Raw genomic sequence first — 22,882 nt, 5'->3', positions numbered from 1 at the left:
TTATTTGAAACAGACTGGGCCAATGTCCACCCTGAATTCTTGTTCAGCACCACTGATGTCCAAAAGTGCAATATCAAGGATAGGAAGAAGGGATGACTTATTTGTTTTGTATTCAATAATTGTCTTTCTGTATTCACTTGTCTTTTTAGAGCAGTGGCCTACAAGAACAGTGTAGGTGAACTTGCTATTGCCCTCAGCAACCACGTCAACATTATTGGAGCCTTACAGAATGACAGCCTTTTTCAGATTGCCAGTCTCCTCATCCCTGTAGACAATGCTGTTCTTGCAGTGGCAGGTGAGGTTTTGAGACAGTTGGCCAGCAGATGCATGAAGGCGAGCTGAGTGGCCATTTCCTTTGTGGTTACTCCTTCAACATTATATTCAAACTGGGTACCACCACTGATAGTTGCTCCTAACCAGTTCTGCTTCTTAACCTTGAAATTTCCAGTTTTGGGCTGGGATGTTTTCAGGTTGAGCATAGATGCAGGTTTTGCCAGTAGAGAAATCACAGTATACTTTGATAGCATCCATAGTGCATCTTTGGTTAGGGTCGGTCCAATAGTAACCACTACTCTACTCTGCATAGCTGAGTCTCAACTGCAAGCTGGGTTCTTCCTAGAATCTTCAGGAGTCAGAGGGGTCTTGATCTGGGTCATTGAGGAATTTTGGAGTAGTATCAACTTCATCATCCTTGGGTCTAAGAGAAAGTGGTGAGTGAGGCTGGTCAGCCCTGTGGAAGTCCCCTTAATAAACAAAGTCATAGTTGCCACCACTTGGACCTGGAGGGCCACTAGGACCAGGGAGACCAGGAGGGCCAGCAGGACCTTGGCTACCCTGAGAGTCACAGAGGCCAGCAGGTCCAACTGTACCAGGATATCCAATGGGAACATCTTTGCCAGCAGGGCTAAAAGGATCCAGTGCCCCTAGGATGGGCAGGACCCATAGAACCAGGTGTACCTCGATTGCCATGTTGACCAGCAAGACTAGGAAGAATCTTGCAGGCCATTGGGTCTCTTTAAGCCGGGAAGACCTCTGGGCTTCTTGTCAACAGAAATACCTCAAATACCTTGTAGGCCACTAGGACCTCTTGGACCAGCAGCACCAATGGGTCCCACACCATCAGGACCAAGTTCATCATGGTTTCCATGTTTGCCAGTGGGATCCACAGAGCCATGAAGACCAGGTGCACCCACAGTGCCAACAGGACCAATGTTGCCAGGGTAACCATGTTCTCCCTTATGTCCAGGTTGACCATCCTGGCCTGGGGGACTGTCCACAGCAGAAAATTTCAGACAACCCCAACCTTGATCTAGGAAACATATATGTAAAATAGCACCTCCTACTCTTAAGAAATCAAGTCCTTATTAATAAACTGGAAGATCCCAAATATTTTGTCTGTAATTTAGCTAACGTAATTGATAACAATTAGATTAATATAGAAATAAGCCAAGAATGACTTGGGATTAAATTTGAATGATAAAAATAAGTAATACTCTCCCCAAATAACCTACTGTGTATTTCCCTTAGTTATACAGATGTGTAATTTAGCTTCTAACTTCCCAAAGTCTATTGTTTGTTCTCTTCTGTCTCTTCTCTGACACCTTTTCTCTATTCTTCAGCCTTTATCTGTTTCTTTCTGTAAAACCATACAAAAAATTTTAATGGATACCTTGTATTTGTCACTCTTGTTTCAGCCTTTTTTGTTTTTGTTTTTTGTTTATTTTTTCCCCAGCCAGGTATAAACTTCTTCTTTTTTTTAAAATTTTTTATTTTTTATAAACATATAATATATCTTTACCCCAGGGGTACAGGTCTGTGAATCACCAGGTTTACACACTTCACAGCACTCACCAAAGCACATACCCTCCCCAATGTCCATAATCCCAGCCCCTTCTCCCAAACCCCCTCCCCCCAGCAACCCTAAGTTTGTTTTGTGAGATTAAGAGTCACTTATGGTTTGTCTCCCTCCCAATCCCATCTTGTTTCATTTATTCTTCTCCTACCCACTTAAGGCCCCATGTTGCATCACCACTTCCTCATATCAGGGAGATCATATGATAGTTGTCTTTCTCTGCTTGACTTATTTCGCTAAGCATGATACGCTCTAGTTCCATCCATGTTGTTGCAAATGGCAAGATTTCATTTCTTTTGATGGCTGCATAGTATTCCATTGTGTATATATACCACATCTTCTTGATCCATTCATCTGTTGATGGACATCTAGGTTCTTTCCATAGTTTGGCTATTGTGGACATTGCTGCTATAAACATTCGGGTGCATGTGCCCCTTCGGATCACTACGTTTGCATCTGCCGGCGAGGATGCGGAGAAAGGGGAACCCTCCTACACTGTTGGTGGGAATGCAAGCTGGTGCAACCACTCTGGAAAACAGCATGGAGGTTCCTCAAAATGTTGAAAATAGAACTGCCCTATGACCCAGCAATTGCACTACTGGGTATTTACCCTAAAGGTATAAACTTCTTTAAAACAAGGATGAAATCATATATCTTCCTCCTCCTCAGAGGCTCCTCAGAGTATTGAACAAAAAATAGGTACCCAATAAATTTTGTTGATTATCATTCAAATATTAAAGATTCATCAGAACTAATTGTTTTCTGATGCTAATATATCACTGTCTCAATGTCTGATAACACAGGAGAATAATGTAAAGCATGAAAGTAAATTATTAGAAACAGATGAACCCTGGCTAAAGGATTTTTAAAGTAAATATTTACCATATATTCATGTATTAAAAAAAAATGCTAAACATGAAAATAACTTTCAAAGAGCACAGCAGGTTTTAGATAAACCCAGAGGGTTGACAACAACAATTAAAAAAAAAGGGGGGGGGCGCCTGGGTGGCTCAGTGGGTTAAGCCGCTGCCTTCGGCTCGGGTCATGATCTCAGGGTCCTGGGATCGAGTCCCGCGTCGGGCTCTCTGCTCGGCAGGGAGCCTGCTTCCCTCTCTCTCTCTCTCTCTGCCTGCCTCTCCATCTACTTGTGATTTCTCTCTGTCAAATAAATAAATAAAATCTTTAAAAAAATAAAAAGGAAGCATAACTAATAAGAAAAGCAAAAGATGTCTCTATAGCGTATGCCCATTTTCAGATTAACAGATTAAATTCCTCAAAATAGCACTCTCAATAATCATTTTCTGTGGACAATAAGCAGGTGTGAACTGAATCACATTTGCATGCTCATGTGATTTTATATATTTTACATCTGTCTACATAGACTGGGCAATTTATTTAATCAGCTTAAAATTTAAGATTTTATTGCAACCTCTCTAGAGATTCTTAAATAGTTATTATATTTAATTGAATAAGACTATTTACCATCATTCATACATTTTTCCTATCAGTCACTAAATACCTTGGTTATTCTTTCCTTTGAGCAATCTGTTACTATGCATTTCTCTCTTCCCACACCCTTAAACATCGCTAAGATTTCTTTTCTATTATCTCGAACAAGTGCCATTTCCTTTCAGCTTCTGTTACGTAATTTCTGCTAGCTGAAGTATTGCCCAATTGATCTGCTTAAAATAACTTTCATCCTGTTAGCAACACTCCCAAATGCCCTCATACATACACACATAGGCTTTATGTTCATTCTTTCTCACCTATTGCAGTGCATTTTTATACTTTGGCTTGACTTGCAAAGCTCTTGATAACATAATACTTCATAATTGTCCTAACTTTATTTTTTACTGTCCCAATGTAATACACTATGAACATGTCATGATTCTCTCCACTTCTGTGAATTTATTCAAATACTTTCTTTTTTTATATATAGATTGTTCTTTAGGGTCCATTTCAATTTTGTGATGCTGGTTATGCCTACATTGGCTTTCAGTGATCTTTAACTGCTGTGAATAATGACCATACTTACATCTAACAGACACAATTTTATATTTATTTGTTGAATTGTGGTTTTGTACATTTTTCTGCTGTTTAATCATATTATCTATTTTTGTTTAGATTATATATTTTTCAAAGATAAGTATATTTTCTTATTCTTATTAAAATAGTGTTGGTCACATATTATATGTTTAATATATGTGATCTAAATTATATCCATCTTCATATTGTTCAACAATAAAGCACTTGATTATGCCTCTTGTGTATACTACTGAGGCAGGCATTATACAGTAATTTATCTTCCCAAACTCTTTACTTCTATAGCTAGCAGAAATCTTTTGCCCCTACTGGCAGATAAGACAACTATAAAGTTTCCTCTCTAATATCATGTAATATAAGAAATGAAATATCCCAATAAAATTTCCTACTATAAAAGTGCTAAAACTCCATATTTAAAGCCAGTTAAATATATAACTAAGTATCAAAAGGATAGGATTCATAAGGATATATCTGAGAAAGGACTGTTGTCTAGGATGTTATATGAACTCCTAGAACTCAACAATAAAAAGACAAACAATCTAATAAAAATAAATGAGCGGGGCACCTGGGTGGCTCAGTGGGTTAAAGCCTCTGCCTTAGGCTCAGATCATGAGCCCATGGTCCTGGGATTGAGCCCCGCATCGGGCTGTCTGCTCAGCAGGGAGCCTGCTTCCTCTTCTCTCTCTCTGCCTGCCTCTCTGCCTACTTGTAATCTCTGTCTGTCAAATAAAAAAATAAAATCTTTAAAAAATAATAAAAATAAATGAGCAATAGAAATGAACAGACACTTGGCATGCAAATGGCCAAAAAGCACATGAAAAACTGATAAGCATTATCAGTCATCAGAAAAGTGAAAATTATAACCTAAATGAGATATCCCTATATATTATCACAATGATTGAAAATGAAAATATAAATGTTGGTGAAAATATGAAATATATTTTTATGGTGGGAATACAATGTGTGTAACCACACATTGTAAGATGTGAAAGATCTTGCAGCCTTTTAAAAACTGAATGCCTATTATCTAGCTATGCCAACATCAGCTTACCTAAAATTTGAAAATATTTCATTCAAAAGATATGTGTGTGTATATATATATATATATATATATATATATATATTTATATTAGTTTAATCATAATATCCAAAAGCTATTTTTTATTAAAAAGGCCTGGTGTACCTCAACATGAGAGTGGATAAACAAATAGTATAGATTCATACAACAGAAAACTATTCAGCAATAAAATAAAACAAATCCCCAAAACATGAAACACCACAAATGAATCTCAGAAACATGCTGAATGAAAGAAACCTTATACAAAAGACCAAATATCATTAAAAAAATCCATTTTGTGGCATTTCAGAACAAATATAATCTATTTTGAAAGAAAAAGGGATAAAAAGTGATTGTCTCTGGAAGTGGAAATGGAGGCAAATACTGATTGCAAAGAAGAATGAGAAAACTTTCTGTGCAGATATTTATATTTGTTATCTTAGTAACAGGATGCATTACATAGATACGTGCATTTATTACAACTCACTTAAAATTTGTGCAAGTTGCCGTATGTAAAATTTGCAATTAAAATACAACTATAAGCAAATATTGAACTTTATTTTATGGTATGCACGCTGATGTATTTAAAGCAGAAGTATAGAAATGTCAACAATTTAGTTTTAAATTAAAAATAAGAGCTTTTATGGATGGTGAAATGATTAGATACATGACAAAACAAGCCTACTAAGCTGTTAATAGTAGGATGTACATGGTGGGTACATGAATATTAACTGTAAATTTCTTTTAAATTGTCCTATGTTTATATGTTAATATACCATAGAGACTAAACATGAATCTAAAGCATCAGCTTGGAGAAGTAAGAATGTACATTTAAGTCTGGTGTCTGTCCTAAGAGGACCTTCTAAACCTGGGAACCTGAGACTTTCATTGTACAAAAGAGAAGGATTGACAGCAGAAAAACCCCTTAGCATATACAAAATGTGGGTGGTGAAGAGGAACATGTGCTACAGTGTCAGTGATAATATGAATTAGAATAAAAAGAAAAATGTAAGGTTGCACAAAGGGACTGGTGAGAAAAATTAATGCTTTGACATTAATTTATGTGAAGGAAGAAGGATTTCTGAAAATTCAAAATAAACTGACTCTATAATAGGATGAGGCACAAATTTATACTACCTAGATCATCTGAAACCCATACAGATATTAATGAAAGACCAATGAAGCTAGAGCAAGACTTTGTTTATGGACATCTAGCATGAATTTTTTAAAAAAAGTTTCAGGCATTGAGGTTGATGAACAATAAGATTCTGAAAACTACCAGGTCAAGACACAGGAAATGGTAGAACTCAGAGATCTAAAAAAGTGAGCCTAGCATTTGTGACTATTTTACTGTGAATTAGGAGGATAAATTTGAATTTTATGGTTTGGCAATGGTAACCCTTCTCCAAAATAACTTGTGCCTTAGGTTTCATCCCTGTGGACTGCACAAGTAAATAATGTCTTGTATAAAATGCAGCTTATCTTCATGTCATCTGAATAAGCCAGAAGGTCTCAATTCCAGAAATAATATTGAGGTAATATGAAAAAGTAGTGTTTCCAGTGACCTGGAAAATCAAATGAAAATGTCTGAATAGAAATCACATCATTTTAAGACTCAGATTATTTTTTTTAATTAAAGAAACACAAAATTGATAAAAAGTAACCAGGTACACAAGGCTTTTTATTTGTTTTTAAATTACTGATTTCAGGTTTCCAACTAGAATTTATAAAACTAAAAAAGCATTACTTTCACCCTAACTACAAGAAATGCTTGAAATCTACAAGTTCACAATTTTTCTTGACTCCATCAGAAAACATAGTTTTCTAGGCAAACACCTGGACTGAAATATAAGAAAAGATAGAAAATGAGCATTGGCTCACTTGTAACAGAGTTTGGAAGAAAGAGACACTAATCATGGCATAGATGGATAATAAACATAAGTGGATAGCTAAACTTTTCAGTGAATTACTGAAGGCCAAATGTGGGATAACATGAGAGTAGAATTCCTTGGAGTCGAAGACACAAAGTAATTAACAGTTATTTATGGCTTTTCCCTATGGCTCACCACCAGGTGCTCACAAGGAAGGGACTGGAGAAAGGTTCTTTTCGTGACCTGGCTTGGAGAAAGGAATCAGCTCCTGCTGTGGGAGAAGCATGAAGTAGTCAGTGTTGACACCCTTTACCCAAGAATAAAGCCTTTGGTCACTAAGGAGGAATAGCTGACCCTGTTGCCCCAGAGCACCAATAAAGACTCACTGCAGGTCAAAGGAGGGAATAGAAAAATGTTTTTATCCCCAAGAAAGGGAAAAATAATCTTGGGCTCAGACAATTAGAAAATTTTTAATTTCATTTCATTTTATTTTATTTTTTTATTTTATTTGAATTCAATTAATTAACATATAGTGTATTATTAGTTCAGAGACAGAGTTCAGGGATTCATCAGTTTCATATAACACCCAGTGCTTATTACATCACATGTTAAAGCTAAAATTAACAAGTCAGGAAACAACAAATGTTAGCAAGGTTACAGAGAAAGGGGAACCCAATTAGGAATCTTTTAATCCTAGGGGCAATTCAGGTACATTAAAAACCCCCACAACTGAGACCCAGGAATATAGGACTTGCATAAGTCTAAAGCTATACCAAGAGAATGAAGGAATCATCCTGCACGTCACCATCAGACTACCAATCACCAACTAACAAACAACAGTAGTCTATCTCTAGGAGAGGTAGAACATGGAGAGAGACCCTCTCTGAGGATCAACAAACCACAGAGGACTAAAGTTGAAAGTGGAGAAAGATATATTTTGCTGCTTAAATTTAATTCTTTAGAAAAATAAATAGTATTTATCTCAGTTTCTATTGTCTTACACTTGATTTCAGTGTTCAATAAGACAGTTATGAAACATACACAAAAAAGGTAAAAATATCCCACTGCCCAGAGAAAGAGAGTAAAACAAAACAAAACAATCACACACACACACACACACACACACACACACACACAAGCCATGTATTGGGACTTTCAGTCAGGGATTTAAATTGACTATGATTGATATGTTGAAGTTTCTAGTGGAAAAGGTGAATAACTTGCATGCAGAGATGTGAAATTTCAACAGTGATAGGTAGCATAAGATAGGGTCAAATAGATATCCTAGAATTGCAATAATATAGTAACAGAGGCATAGAAAGCCTTTGATGGTTTGTTAAATAAACTTCATATACCCAGAGAAAAATCAGTTGACTTGAAGATAAGGCAATATAATTTGCAAAATGAAACAGAGTGAGAGGAAATAATGAAAAAAAATAATAAAGCACTAAAACCTGTGGGACATTCTCAAATGTTCTAATAGATGGTTAATAGGAATTCAAGATGGAGAAAAGAATGTGAATAAAACAAAAATTAAAAATTAATATCTGACTACAGATCCAAATATGTCAAAGAATCTTTTGCAAGATAATTTCATAGAATCCCTCACCCTAAGACAAGGTAAAGAAAAGAAATACACACACAGACACACATACCCAACTCCTATAAATATGTTTACATAACTTAAAACCACCTTAAAGAAAAAAATAATGAAGAAAGGCAAAGAATAAAAAGATACATTACATATGAAATTAAAAAAAAAAAGAATCACAACAGGTATCTCACCTGAAGTCAAGGGAGTAACTTTGTTCAAGTGCTAAATAAAAAAGACAAGGAAAGGAAAGGAAAGGAAAAGAAAGGAAAGAAAATCTTGTTAATTCAGAACTCTATACCCAGAGAAAGTATGAGAAAGACATTTTAAGACAAATAAATACCTACAGAAAATAACTACTAATCTGTACTAAAAGAAATATTAAAGAAAGTTCTTTAGGCAGATGGGATACGATACCAGAAAAAAAAAAAAAAGATAAACACAAAGAAAAAAAAGCCCAGAAATGGTGAAAATAAGGTAAAATAATAAGTCTTTCTTTTTAACTTTAATTTTGATCAGTCTAAAAGAAAATTGTCTAAGTCAGTGAATATCACTAGATATTTTATGGAGATGCAAAGTAAAGTGAATATTTACTATGAAAAACTTTATGGCCACAAATTCAATAATTTGGATGAAATGTTCAAATTCCTTGAAAGATACCAAAGACACCAGATATTATTCAAGGCAGAGTAGCTAACCTGTACAGTTCTATAATTAGAACTAATTTGAATTCAGAGTAAAATCAGTAAATACACACAGACACACACAGACACATTTTTAAGCAAAACATTCCAGTCAGATATCTTCACAGGTAAGTTCTACCAAATATTTAAGGAGAAAAAAATTACTGATTCTATACAAATACTTCTAGAAAGTAGAAGAGGAGAGAGCACTTTAATGATCTAGAAGACAAACTGATAGAAAGGAAGGAACAGGAGGGGGTGTGGAACAAACAGCTTAAAATCCATGAACACAGAATTAGAGAAATAAATGATGCCATGAAATATTCCAATGTCAGAATTATTGGGATCCCTGAGGTGGGTGGAGAGAGAGAGAGTACTAGAAAATATATTTAAGCAAATTTTAACTGAAAACTTCCCTAATCTGGGGAACAAAACAAGCATTTTTGTTTTAAATGCAGAGAGGACCTCTTCCAAGATTAAGGGAACAGACCAATGTCCCCGCATGTAATAGTAAAACTTGTAAATCTTAAAACCAAGGAAAACATCTTAAGGGCAGTTAAGGGGAAGAGATTCCTTAAGTACAGAAGGAAGAACATCAGAATAATATTAGACCTGTCCACAGAGACCCAGCAAGCCAGAAAGTGCTGGCAAGACATATTCAGGATACTAAATGAGAAAAACATCTAGTCAAGAATACTTTATCTGGAAAGGCTCTTATTTAGAATAGATAGAGAGATAAAGAGCTTCCAAAACCATCAAGAACTAAAAGAATAAATGACCACTAAGTCAGCTCTGCAAGAAATATTAAGGGGGGGTTTTATAAAAGGAGAAAGACCTCAAGAGTGATATAGAACAGAAATTTACAGAGACAATCTATAGAAATAAAGACGTCACAGGCAACATGATGACAATAAAATCACAACTTTCAATAATCACTCTCAATGTGAACAGCCTAAATGCTCCCATAAAATGGCACAGTTTGCAGATTGGATAAAAAGACAGGACCCAGTCATATGCTGTCTACATGAGATTCATTTTGAACCTAAAGATACATCCAAACTGAAAGTGAAGGGATGGAAAGCCAATTTTTCATGCTAATGGATCTCAGAAGAAAGCTGGGGTAGAAAGTTAGATTTTAAGGTAAAGAATGAAGTTAAAGATTCAGAAGGAATCTTCTTAAAGGATCTATCATAAGCCAACTGTTAACCAAAATAAAGAGACCTATTGATAATAATACATCAATAGTAGGAAACCTCAGTGTTCCACTCTCAGCAATAGATCATCTAAGCAGAAAAATCAACAAAGAAATAAGATCTTTGAATGACACACTAAACAAATGGACCTCATAGATACATACAGATCATGCCACCCTAAAACAACAGAATACTCATTCTTCTCATGTGCATATGGAACTTTCTCCAGAATAGACCACACACTGGGTCTCTGACCTCAACCAATACCAAAGGACTGAGATTATTCCCTGCATATTCTCAGGCCACAGTGCTTTGAAACTGGAACTCAATCACAAGAATAGGTTTGGAAAAAAGTCAAACACTTGGAAGCTAGAGACCATCCTGCTCAAGAATGTTTGGGTCAACCAGGAAATCAAATAATAACTTAAACAATTCAGGTAAACCAATGAGAATGATAACACATTGGTCCAAAACCAATAGGATATGGCAAGGCAGTCCTAAGGGGAAAATACATAGCCATCCAAGCCTCATTCAAAAAAAAGAAAAAAAGAAAAAAAAAAAAAAAAGAAAGAAAGAAAGAAAAAGAAAAAAAGAAAAATCCCAAATACACAAACTATCTTTACACCTTAAAGAACTGGAGAATCAACAACAAATTAAGCCTAGCCCATGCATGAGAAGGGAAATAATTAAGATTAGAGCAGAGATTAATGAATTAGAAACCAAATACAGTAAGGCAGATCAATGAAACTAGAAGCTGGTTCTTTGAAAAATTAATAAGATTGATAAGCCACTGACCAGACTTATCTGAAGGAAAAGAGAAAGGAACCAAATTAATAGAATTATGGATGAAAGGGGAGAGATCACGACTAACACCAAGGAAATAGAAATAACTATCAGAAATTATTATCAACAGCTATATGCCAATAAGTTGAGCAAACTAAAAGAAATAGATGCATTCCTGGAAACCTATAAACTACCAAGACTGAAGTTGGAAGAAATTGACAACCTGAATAGACCAATAACCAGTAACAATATTGAAGCAGGGATCAAAAACCTCCCAAAAAAAAGAGTCCAGGACCTGATGGATTTCCTGGGGAATGCTAACAAATATTCAAAGAAGAAATAATACCTATTCTCCTGAGTTATTAGAAAAAAGAAAAGAAACAGAAGAAAATCTTCCAGACTCTTTCTATGAGGTCAAAATTACCTTGATCCCAAAACCAGGAAAAGACCCCATCAAAAAGGAGGATTTCAGACCAATATCCCTGATGAAAATGGATGCCAAATTCTAAATATAATCCTAGCTAATAGGATCCAACAGTACATTAAAAGTATTATCCTCCACAACTAGTTGGGATTTATCCCTGGGAAACAAGGGTGGTTCAACATTAGCAGATCAATCAACATGATAGAACACATTAAGAGAATAGAGAGAACCACATGATCCTCTCAACTGATGCAGAAAAAAGCATTTGACAAGATACAGCATCTGTTCCTGATTAAAACTCTTTAAATATAGGGATAGAGGGAATATTACTCAATTTCATAAAATACATTTGTTAAAAACCCACAACAAGTATCATTCTCAATGGGCAAAAGCTGAGAACCTTTCCCTTAAGATCCTTAAGATCAGGAACATGACAAGGATGCCCACTCTTGCCACTACTGTTCAACATAGTGTTAGAAGTCCTAGCAAAAGCAATCAGATGACAAAAAGAAATGTATTCAAATTGACAAAGAAGAAATCAAACTGTCTCTCTTCACAAATGACCTCATACTTTATGTGTAAAACCCAAAAGACTCCACCCCAAATTACTAGAACTTCCACAGCAATTCAGTAATGTGACAGGATATAAAATCAATGCACAGAAATCAGTTGCTTTCTTTTACATAACAATGTAACTGTAGAAAGAGAAATTAGAGAATCAGTTCCATTTACAATAACACCAAAAACCATAAGATAACTTGAAATAAACCTAATCAAATAGGTAAAAGTTCTATACTCTAGAAATTCAGGAACCCTGTATGCTATGCCCTAGGACTACAGAACGCTCCTGAAAAAAACAAAGAAGACACAAAAAAAATTGAAAAACATTCCATGTTCATGGATCAGAAGAATAAACATTATTAAAATGTCTATGCTGCCTAGAGCAATCTATACTTTGAATGCCCTCCTGATCAAAATACCAACAGCAGTTTTCAAGGTCCTGGTACAAACAATCCTAAAATTTGTATGGAATGAGAAAATCACCAAGGAATGTTGAAAAAGAAAAACAAAGCTGGGGATATCATGTGCCTGATTTCAAGCTTTACTACAAAGCTGTGATCACCAAGACAGTACAGTACTGGCACATAAACAGACACAGAGATCAGTGGAACAGAATAGAGAGCCCAATATGGACCCTCAACTCTATGGTCAGCTAATCTTCAACAAAGCAGGAAAAAATATCCAGTGTTAAGGAGACAGTCTCTTCAATAAATCATGCTGGGAAAATTAGACAGCTATTTACAGAAGAATGAAACTCGACCATTCTTTTAAATAATACCCAAAGATAAACTAAAAATGGATAAAAGACATCAATGTGAGATAGGAATCCAATCAAAATCCTAGAGGATAGCATAGGCAATAACATCTTCAACATGGGCTACAGCAGCTGCTTTCAAGACACATCTCCAAAGACAAGGGGAAAAAAGGTGAAAATGAACTTTTGGGATTTCCTCAAGATAAAAAGTTTCTGCACAGCATAGGAAACAGTCAACAAAACAAAGAAGCAATCCACAGAGTGGGAGAAGATATTCACAAATGACACTACAGACAAAGGCTGATATCCAAGATCTATAAAGAACTTCTCAAACTCAACCCCCAAAAAACAAGTAATCAAGTCAAAAAATGGACAGAAGACATGAACAGACACTTCTCCAAAGAAGACATGCAAATGGCTAATACGTACATGAAAATGTTCATCATCATTAGCTATCAGGGAATTCGATCAAAATCACATTGAGATACCACCTTATACCAGTTAGAATGGCAAAAATTGACAAGGCAAGAAACAACAAATGTTGAAGAGGCTGTGGAGAAAGGGAAATCCTCTTACACTGTTGGTGGGAATGCAAGTTGGTGCAACCACTTTGGAAAACAGTATGGAGGTTCCTCAAAAAATTAAAAACAGAGCTACCCTATGACCCAGCAATTGCACTACTGGGTATTTACTCCAAAGATACAAATATAGGGAAAAGAAGGGCTATGTGAACCCCAATGTTCATAGTAGCAATGTCCACAATAGCCAAATTTTAAAGAGCCAAGATGCCTTTCAACAGACGAATGGATAAAGAAGATGTGGTCTATATACACAATGGAATATTATTCAGCCATCAGGATGAATACCCACCTCTTGCATCAGCATGGATGGGACTGGAGGAGATGATGCTAAGTGAAATAGGTCAGAGAAGGTCAATTATCGTAGTGTTTCACGTATTTGTGGAACCTAAGGAATATCATGGAGGATATTAGGAGAAGGAAGGGAAAAATGAAGGGTGGGAAATCAGAGGGGGACACAAGCCATGAGAGACTATGGACTCCGAGAAACAAATTGAGGATTTTAGAGGGGAGGGTTAGCTCAGTGATGGGTTTTAAGGAGGGTATGTATTGCATGGAGCACTGGGTGTTACATGCAAACAATGAATCATGGAACACTACATTAAAAACTAATGATGTACTATATAGTGACTAACAATAATAATAATAACAATAAAGAATGAAAGAAGTTCCAAGAATCTACAAAAAAGCTGCTAAAACTAATAATGGAATTTAAAGCTACTAAAACTAATAATGAAATTTAACAAGGTCACAAGATTCAAGGAAAATACACAAAATCAGTTTTATTTCTCTATATATTAGTAATGAATAATAAAAATTGAAATGTAAAAATAAATCTTTTACAGTAGCATAATGAATCATAAAATACTTAAGTAGTACTTCAGCAAACTGTGTGCAAGATCTTTATGCTAAAACTATAAAACATTAATGAAGAAAATAAAACTCAATTGAGAAATATACTGTGTTCAGAGATTAGAAGGTACAATATTGCTAATATTGTCAGTTCAACCTTCATTAATCTATAGAGTCAATGTTGCCTCCATCAAAGTAACAGTAGGGCTTTGGTAGGAATTTCCAAGAACAAATTGGGGGGACTCACATTTGATTTTATAATTTACTCTAATGATATAATATTTAAGAGAGTGTGCTGTTAATGAAAATTAGAAAAGTATATCAATGAAACAGAACAGAGTACTAGAAATGCACTCATATGCTAATGTGGTCAATTTATTTTGGGCAAGTGCAAAAACAAGTCAATGCAGAAAGTACAGTTGTTTTGTTTTTTTTTTAACAAAAGTTGCTATACCAATTGCACAACAATATGCACCAAAAAAGGACTTCAATCAAGACTTTTCTCCACTTACAAAAATAACCACCAAATCCATCATAGATTTTCAATATAAAACTTAAAACTATTAAATTTCTGGAAAATAACACAGGAGAAAACATTTGTGATTGCCTTAGTCAAAAGTTTTTTCATTATATCACATAATAAATCATCTGCAAAAGAAAAATATATATTGTAGTTTATCACAATTAATGAACTTACACTGTTTGAAAAGCAATTTTATAAGATCGAAAAGACAAATTCATGAACTGAGAAAAATATGTGTATATCCCCTAAAGTGCTTGTACTCAGAATACATAAAAAAGTGGATCTCAAATATGTAAAGAACTCTCACAATCCAATAATAAGAGGCAATAAAAAATTTAAAAATGAGCAAAGGATTTAAATAGATACTTTACTAAAGAAGTCATGTAGATTAGAAACAAACATATAGTTAAAAAAAAAAAAAGCTCAACATCTCAGTAATTTAGGGAAATGCAAATTAAACCACCATGAGATAATGCTATACCTATAATAGTATGGCTGAAAATCAATGGCTATACAAACTATCTCTAAGGATGGAGAACAGCTCAAATAGTGAAAGTCTGTTGTTGAGAATACAAAAATGGCACAGCTTATTTGGCAAACATTTTGATAGGTTTTATTTAAAGTTAAAAATACCATTATGTCCAGCAATCCCATTCTTAGATATTTACCAAATAAAAATGAAAATTTTTAAATACACACAAAATGTATGCAGATATTTTTAGAAATTTTGTTCACAATTGTTAAAAATTAGAAACAATCCTAGTCTCATAACTAGAGATACAAAAGAATTAGAGCTTTAAAAAAAAATTGTGTGGAATAATTCTAAGACTTAACCTACATCAGAGCAATTAAACAGATTACCAAAAATCTCAAAGAATGTTTATCATGAAGCCTAAACTACAACATTATAAATATAAGATTGAAATTACTAATAGCATAATGATATCAGTAACTATGAATTTAGATATTAAAAGCATTCTTATAAAGAGTTGAGGAAGATACAATAACATAAACTAAGAGTATTAATGAAAAAAATGGAACTATTTTTCTTTTCATCCAAGAGGCATTCCTGAAATATATTATGCTATCTTTTACACATTCTTCAAGAAATGGTTCTCTACTTCAAAAAAGTAGAGAATTGGGAAAATTGAATTAAGAAAAATGATCATTGGTATAACCTCTAACTCAGTTGATATTTGCATAAGCTCTTATGTTCATTTTCTATATTCATTATAGTAGAGATGACTGTCTCTAGATTATTGTAATAAATAAGATTTTGAAAAAAATGGGACTATATATATATATATATATATACACACACATACACGCTGTGTGTGTGTGTGTGTGTGTGTGTGTGTGTGTGTATGCAAGCATGCAAGTGGTGGGAGGGGCAGAAGGAGGTGGAAAGAATCTCAAGCAGCTGAGTGCAGAGCCCTATTATGGGGCTTCTCTCACAACCCTGAGATCATGACCTGAGCCAAAATCAAAAGTTGGAAGCTCGAGGCGCCTGGGTGGCTCAATGGGTTAAGCCGCTGCCTTCGGCTCAGGTCATGATCTCAGGGTCCTGGGATCAAGTCCCGAATCGGGCTCTCTGCTCAGCAGGGAGCCTGCTTCCCTCTCTCTCTCTCTGCCTGCCTCTCTGTCTACTGTGATCTCTCTCTGTCAAATGAACAAATAAAATTAAAAAAAAAAAAGTTGGAAGCTCAACCAACTCAGCCACCCAGGTACCCCAATTATTATCCATATTGAAAAACATTTTAGTTATTCCAGATACTTCAAACCATTTGCAGTCAACACTTATTCCCACTCTCAGGCAAGCACTGATTTATTTTCTGTCTGAATGGATTTGTCCTTTCTGAACCTTTCATCCACATGGAATCATGCAATATGTGGTATTTTACACCTGGCTTCATTTGTACAGAATGTTGTTTTTGAGATTCATTCATGCTGCAACATGTAATAACAAGTGTTGGCAAGTATATGGAGAAACAGGTACTTTCATACATTCCCAGTGAAAATGTGAACTGGCAAAGCCACTTTGCAAAAACACATTTTAACAGTTTCTTAAAACCTTAAAAACATGAAGTTACCATGTAAACCAACAATTCCATTTCTATGCTGTTAGCCTAGAGAAATGTAAACACATGTCCCCACAAAGACTTGGATATTGCACTTGAATAGACATAGCAGCAGCATTCATAACCAAAATTTGGAAACAATCCAAATGCTTCTCACTGGCAGTGGAAAAGCAAAATATCGTATATTTATAAAATGAAATGCTACTCAGCAAGATGAGTAAACATTTTCAAAACTGTTGCCATGATTCAGATCTTAATAATAAATAGACTCATGCATTATTTTTTTATTTCATTGATACTTATTCTATAACAAGCTTTTATTTGTATAAATTATATATTTTTAAAATTTTATATCTACACCTGAATATTTAAAAGTCTTTATCATTTAAGAAATGGGAAATTATATGTTTAAATTTATTATTAATTTTACAGTGAGAAACAATGTACTAGAGAGTCAGACTTCTCTGTGGAAGTCCAAAGCTTGAAATTCCTCTCATTTCAGAAGATATAATAGAAACAATAGTAATTATAAAATTCTACTGCCCTTTATTTTGTACCTGGTGATTCCATTAAGCTGCTTTTCTAGAAGAGAGTTTCTTACTCATTACTACAAATCAGAATCTTAGGTTGTTTATATAAAGTATGATTTCCGGGGCCTTACCCCCAGAGATTCTGATGAGTGAGTCATATATGGAGGCCAGCAAGCTGTGATGCCAATAATCAACACAGGTAATTCTAACTTACCCAGTATGTGTCATATGGAAGTCACTGTTCTAAAAGTAAACAAAAACAAAAACAAAACAACAACAACCAACACAGCAGATACCTGCTTATAGTGAGGATTAACAGAATTCCAAGTACAGGTGTCTGTTAAATGCAATTTAATACATTTTAATAGAGTATGATGGAAAGCTGATTACCTCCAAAGAGTTTCTAATTATTTTTAAGCATTAAATACATCATATTCTGGCAAGAGAAAAAGTACTGCTTTGCAATTCAGATTTATGAATTTTCTTCACAATAAGAGCTAATTACAGATTTCCTGCTTCTGAGAGAAACACACAGATAAAGCTTCATTTTTAAAAAGTGTCCTTTAATCAATGCAATCAGTCAACAAATATTAATTGAATACCTTCTTTACATAAGAGATTGTGGAACATGATCAGAATAACATTTTCATAGATTTTAGGAAGTTTATGGTCAGTCTCTTTGTTGTTCATAGGCATATAACCAAATAAATGTAATGCTAACTAAATATAAGTTCTCCTATATCTTAGAATAATGGATATTTATTGAGTATTCAGTATATGACAGTGATCACTGTATTTGGGAATAACATGCATTATAAGTTTAATTTTCAAAAAGTGATGACATAGGCATAACTGTATTATAATATAATAGATGAAGAAATAAATATCTCCAGATACTAAATGGTAGAGGAAGATGGGCAACTAGCTTTCTCTAGCTTCAATGCTTGAATGCATTCCTCTATATAAATAGATATATCAGCATCCAAAAGAAATTTAAATTATAGTCAATTAATTTTCATTGAAAGGGGACAAGATATAATGGAAAAAGAAGAAAAGTTTCCTAAAGCTAGAGTGTATGTACAGATGGTCATTGAGTAATGATTGTTCAGTTTATGATTTTATGACTTTATGATGATGTGAAAATAATACGCATTTAGTAGAAAAATACCTTTGAATTGTGAATTTTGATCTTTCTTCTGTCTAACAACATGTAGTACAATACTGTTATTTATATGGGACAGTGTCCATGAGCCACACTTCATAGTCACTCATGTGATCATGAGGAGAAATGATTGATAAGTTTACAACTATTCTGTACACATGCAACCATTCTATTTCCCATTCTCAGTACAGTATTTATTAAATTATATGAGATACTTAACACTTAATTATAAAATGGGCTTTGTGTTGGATGACTATGCCCAACTGTAGGCTAATGTAAGTGTTCTGAACACCTTTATGGTAGGCCAGGCTAAGCTATAATGTAAGTTAGTAGTATTAAATGCATTTTTAACATGGTATTTTCAACTTGTGATTGATTTATCAGGATATAATCTCAACATAAGTCAAGGAAGATTTGTACTTGAGATCTGCACAATTTGGAAAAGTAGAGGACATTCAAGCAAAAGAAAATGATGTGAGTAAAGATGTCCAGGAACATGTTGGAGGTATTTGGTGTGTCAGTTTATAAAATGTTTTGAATAGGTTTAGAAGAAAAGGGAATCAAGTAAAGTCTTGATTGAACCTTGAATGTTGGGCTAAGAAATCTGAAATACATCTTATCTCAAATTGGAAGCCATTTTTATTTTATCTTGGGGGATAAAAATAATATACTTAACAAATAATTACTAGCTGATCCTCTGTTCTAAGCTCTATGGTAGTTATTGGAGGCACAATGAAGAAAAGATAGACATAATCACTAGTCTCGTGAAGTTGGCATTATAGTGAGTTTAAGAAGTAAATAAGCAAGATGATTATGAATTATAATAATTATCCTAAAGGAAACGAGGTTTTAAAATAGAAAAAAACTTAGAGCAGAAGGGGAACAACATATGTGTTTTAGGTAGAGAGGAGAGGAGATGACATATAATCTAGTGGATAAGAATAAATTTGCCACGCAGTGTGAGGAGATGTAGCATATTAGGAGATGGAAGGTTTTGTAAAGACTGAGGAAGAGAAGTCATTTGGAATTTGAAGAAAGATAAAAACAATACCATGTTACTGGAGCTTAACAAAAGAGATTAAGAGTGGCTCAAAATAAATGTATTAGAAACAAGGGCCAAATCAGGCCAGGTTTATTGTCATAGTAGAATTCCAGATGTGTTTGGATGCATCAACTAGTTTTAAGTAAGAGAAAAACATGGTTCTGTTCTCTTGTTTGTAAGATCTCTTTGCTTCTCTGTGTGGAATGGTTCCAGATATAGAATGATAATGGCCTAGTTTAGTTTGATGGTGCCTTGAAGCACATGAAGCACATGTTCCAAAACAAGTATACCTATCAGAAACAGGAAAAATACTTTTTACCAGTCAACTAAAGCTTACACTTAAATGTCTGATCTTACGTATATGTGACCAAACATTTAATATAGGCAACTAGAATGTCATTATGTAATACCATATACCAGCCCCAGTGATTATATTAGGGAATTCTGTAGTTTAGACATTTGGGTATAAGTCCTGCTTCTCCACTTAGCTGTGTAATCTTGGAAAAATTATCTGAACTATTTTGGCTTTGATATCCTCCAAAAAGAGTAATGTATGATATATATGACAGCTCTTCTATGAGAATTAAGTGGAATAATACCTATTTCACAAAGTACATGTCATTGAGTAAGAGATTGGGAAATGTTAGCTAAGGCTCAACACTGTACATTGATAATAAGAAGAAAAATAAAACTTAGTTTTTCTTTTATAAGCAAAAGAATTATATATGCTTTCCTTCTGAGATTAGTAGGGTAGTTTAAAAAAATTAACGAAGTATGTGTCATGAGGCATGGCCCCAAATGACTGTGTAATCTCATTCTGGGTCACTCCAGACTGATTGTCTGTGTCTCATATAAAAAAGGACAAGGCAACTATCTTCAAACCCAAATTTCAAATTTCTCTGAAATGACTTCTCTGGTGTTGAGGTATGAGAGTTCATAAAATAATCATATTTTTCATGTTCTAATAAAGTGTTAGCTTTATTTCTGAAAAAGCTGGAAAAGAAAGTTCATTCTTATAACCAATGCAGTGGTATAGACATAGAAGGGTCTTTGTCCTAGATTTGCAGTTACTACTTCCTAATCTCGTCATAAATTGGTCTTTCCTCCCATAACACAGGACCATCAGAGCTGGAGAGAAGCCCCAGAATTTTTACCACTAAATAGTAAGAGTAGAATTTCCATTTTATTAGTTGGCTTTCCAGCATATAATCACAGTGGGATTCCTGAATAGGAATCTTGTCACATGGTGCTGGCTCCAGAGAGGGAATAGGAACAGTGCTGTATCAGATATGATTATTATTAAGATCAACTGGAAGCAAAAAGTTTGAGAACTTGGTATTAGAAGAATAGTAACTGATGCGCACTGATGATGTAATTAAAAAAAAAAAAAAAGGCCAGGTTTGGAGACATTGCCTGGGGTCATGAATAATAATTTGATTGAGGTAAGGTTGAAGGTTTATCCCTCATGGAGAGCTTAAGATGAATTGGGGAATTGAGCTTCCTCTTCCTGATGCTTATTGAAAGTCTTAGGGGCATGTTAACTGGTTGAAAAATATACAGTTCAGCCTCACATTGCTTCCTTTTTCCCCCCTTTTTAAATACTGCTATACCCTCTTTTTTCTTGGAGTAGGTCCTCCTTGTTTCTAGTTAGAGTTGGCCATATTCCCCCTAACTCTGACTTTCCCACCCAAACTCAAAAGTTTTCATTCATTCATTTATTCACAAATAATATTTATTGAGTGCCTGCTATATAACTACCTACAGTTCTAGATTCTAGTGATATAACAATGAACAATAAACAAAAATCCATACTGTAATCAAAATTACATTTGAGGAAGAAAGAGAATAGAGAATTAACAAGATTAATATTTCAAATATATGATATGATAGGGATTAAGGAGGGCACTTGTGAGAGCACTGGGTGTTGTATATAAGTGATAAATCACTAAATTTTCTTTCTGAAACTAATATCACACTACATGTTATCTAACTACAATTTATTTATTTATTTTTTTAAAGATTTATTTATTTGACAGACAGAGATCACAAGCAGGCAGAGAGGTAGTCAGAGAGAGGAGGAAGCAGCCTCCTCTCTGAGCAGAGAGCCCAATGCCGGGTTCGATCCCAGGACCCTGGGATCATGATCTGAGCTGAAGGCAGAGGCTTTAAACCACTGAGCCACCCAGGCATCCCATCTAACTACAATTTAAATAAAAACTTGAAACATAACAAAATAAAATAAGGTTAAACAATTAAAATCAGGTATTAAATTTTTGTAACATAATAGAACATGGATATACACGTTTTCTTTTGACTTTTTTAGCTTTGGACTTAGAGTTTTCCATTTTATTTAATGCGAAAAATGGACTGAATGATAAACTGAGGGCTGAATAAAAATTATTTTAAAAATATATGTTGTGATAGGTAGGTGCTAAAAAATTAGAGGGTGGAGTATATGAAGTTAGTATATAGTTAGCTGTGGTTTATGGTTTAGATAGGGGAACCTGGAACAACTTCACTGAGAAGAAAACTTTTGTGTCAAAAGTTGAAAGAGGGCAGGGTCAAATACAATACAGTGAAACAGTGGGTGCAAAGATCCTGCAGAGGGAATGTATCTGGTATAATCAGCTGGTGTGTTTGGGGCAGAGTGAGGGGAGGCATATTATGAGAAAGGTTAGAGTGGTAAATGCAGGAAGGAGCACACATTTTATAAAGCTTTGTAGGTTGCCTGTCTTAGTCTCCTGAGTCTGTTATAACAAAATGCCATTGATTGGATAGCTTAGGAGCAACAGAAATTTATTTCTCACAGTTCTGATGGCTGAATGTCTGATATCAACAGCCGGATTCTTGTGAAGGCCCTCTTGAGGTTGCAGACTACCTACTATTTGCTATATCCCTCACACAGTGGGAGGGCAAATTAACTCTCTGGAGTCTCTATTATTCAACACTAATCCCATTCTCAGAGGATTTACCTTCACTGTCTAAGCGCTTCTCTAAGGCCCCAACTCCTAAAACCATCACCTTGGAGGTTAGGTTTCTTTTCTTTTTTTTTTTTTTTTTAACAGTTTATTTATTTATTTAACAGACAGAGATCACAAGCAGGCTAGAGGCAGGCAGAGAGAGAGAGGGAAGCAGGCCCCCTGATGAACAGAGAGCCCGATGTGGGGCTCAACCCCAGGACCCCAGGACCATGACCCCAGCCAAAGGCAGAGGCCCCAACCCACTGAGGCACCCAGGCACTCCTGGAGTTAGGATTTATATATAGGAGTTTTGAGGGGACATACATGTTCAGACCATAGTAGTGC

General features: G+C 34.8%; 1 pseudogene; it reads right to left on the bottom strand.

The window, feature by feature from the left end:
• LOC132018654 (collagen alpha-2(I) chain-like) lies at positions 1-22,595 on the bottom strand (annotated as a pseudogene).
• Between the last annotated feature and the right edge of the window lie 287 nt (positions 22,596-22,882).

Source organism: Mustela nigripes, chromosome 5, assembly GCF_022355385.1.
Source record: "Mustela nigripes isolate SB6536 chromosome 5, MUSNIG.SB6536, whole genome shotgun sequence".
Classification (NCBI taxonomy): Eukaryota; Metazoa; Chordata; class Mammalia; order Carnivora; family Mustelidae; genus Mustela; species Mustela nigripes.
Note: the sequence above shows the minus strand (reverse complement) of the source record. Positions and strands in the feature narration are given on the sequence as shown.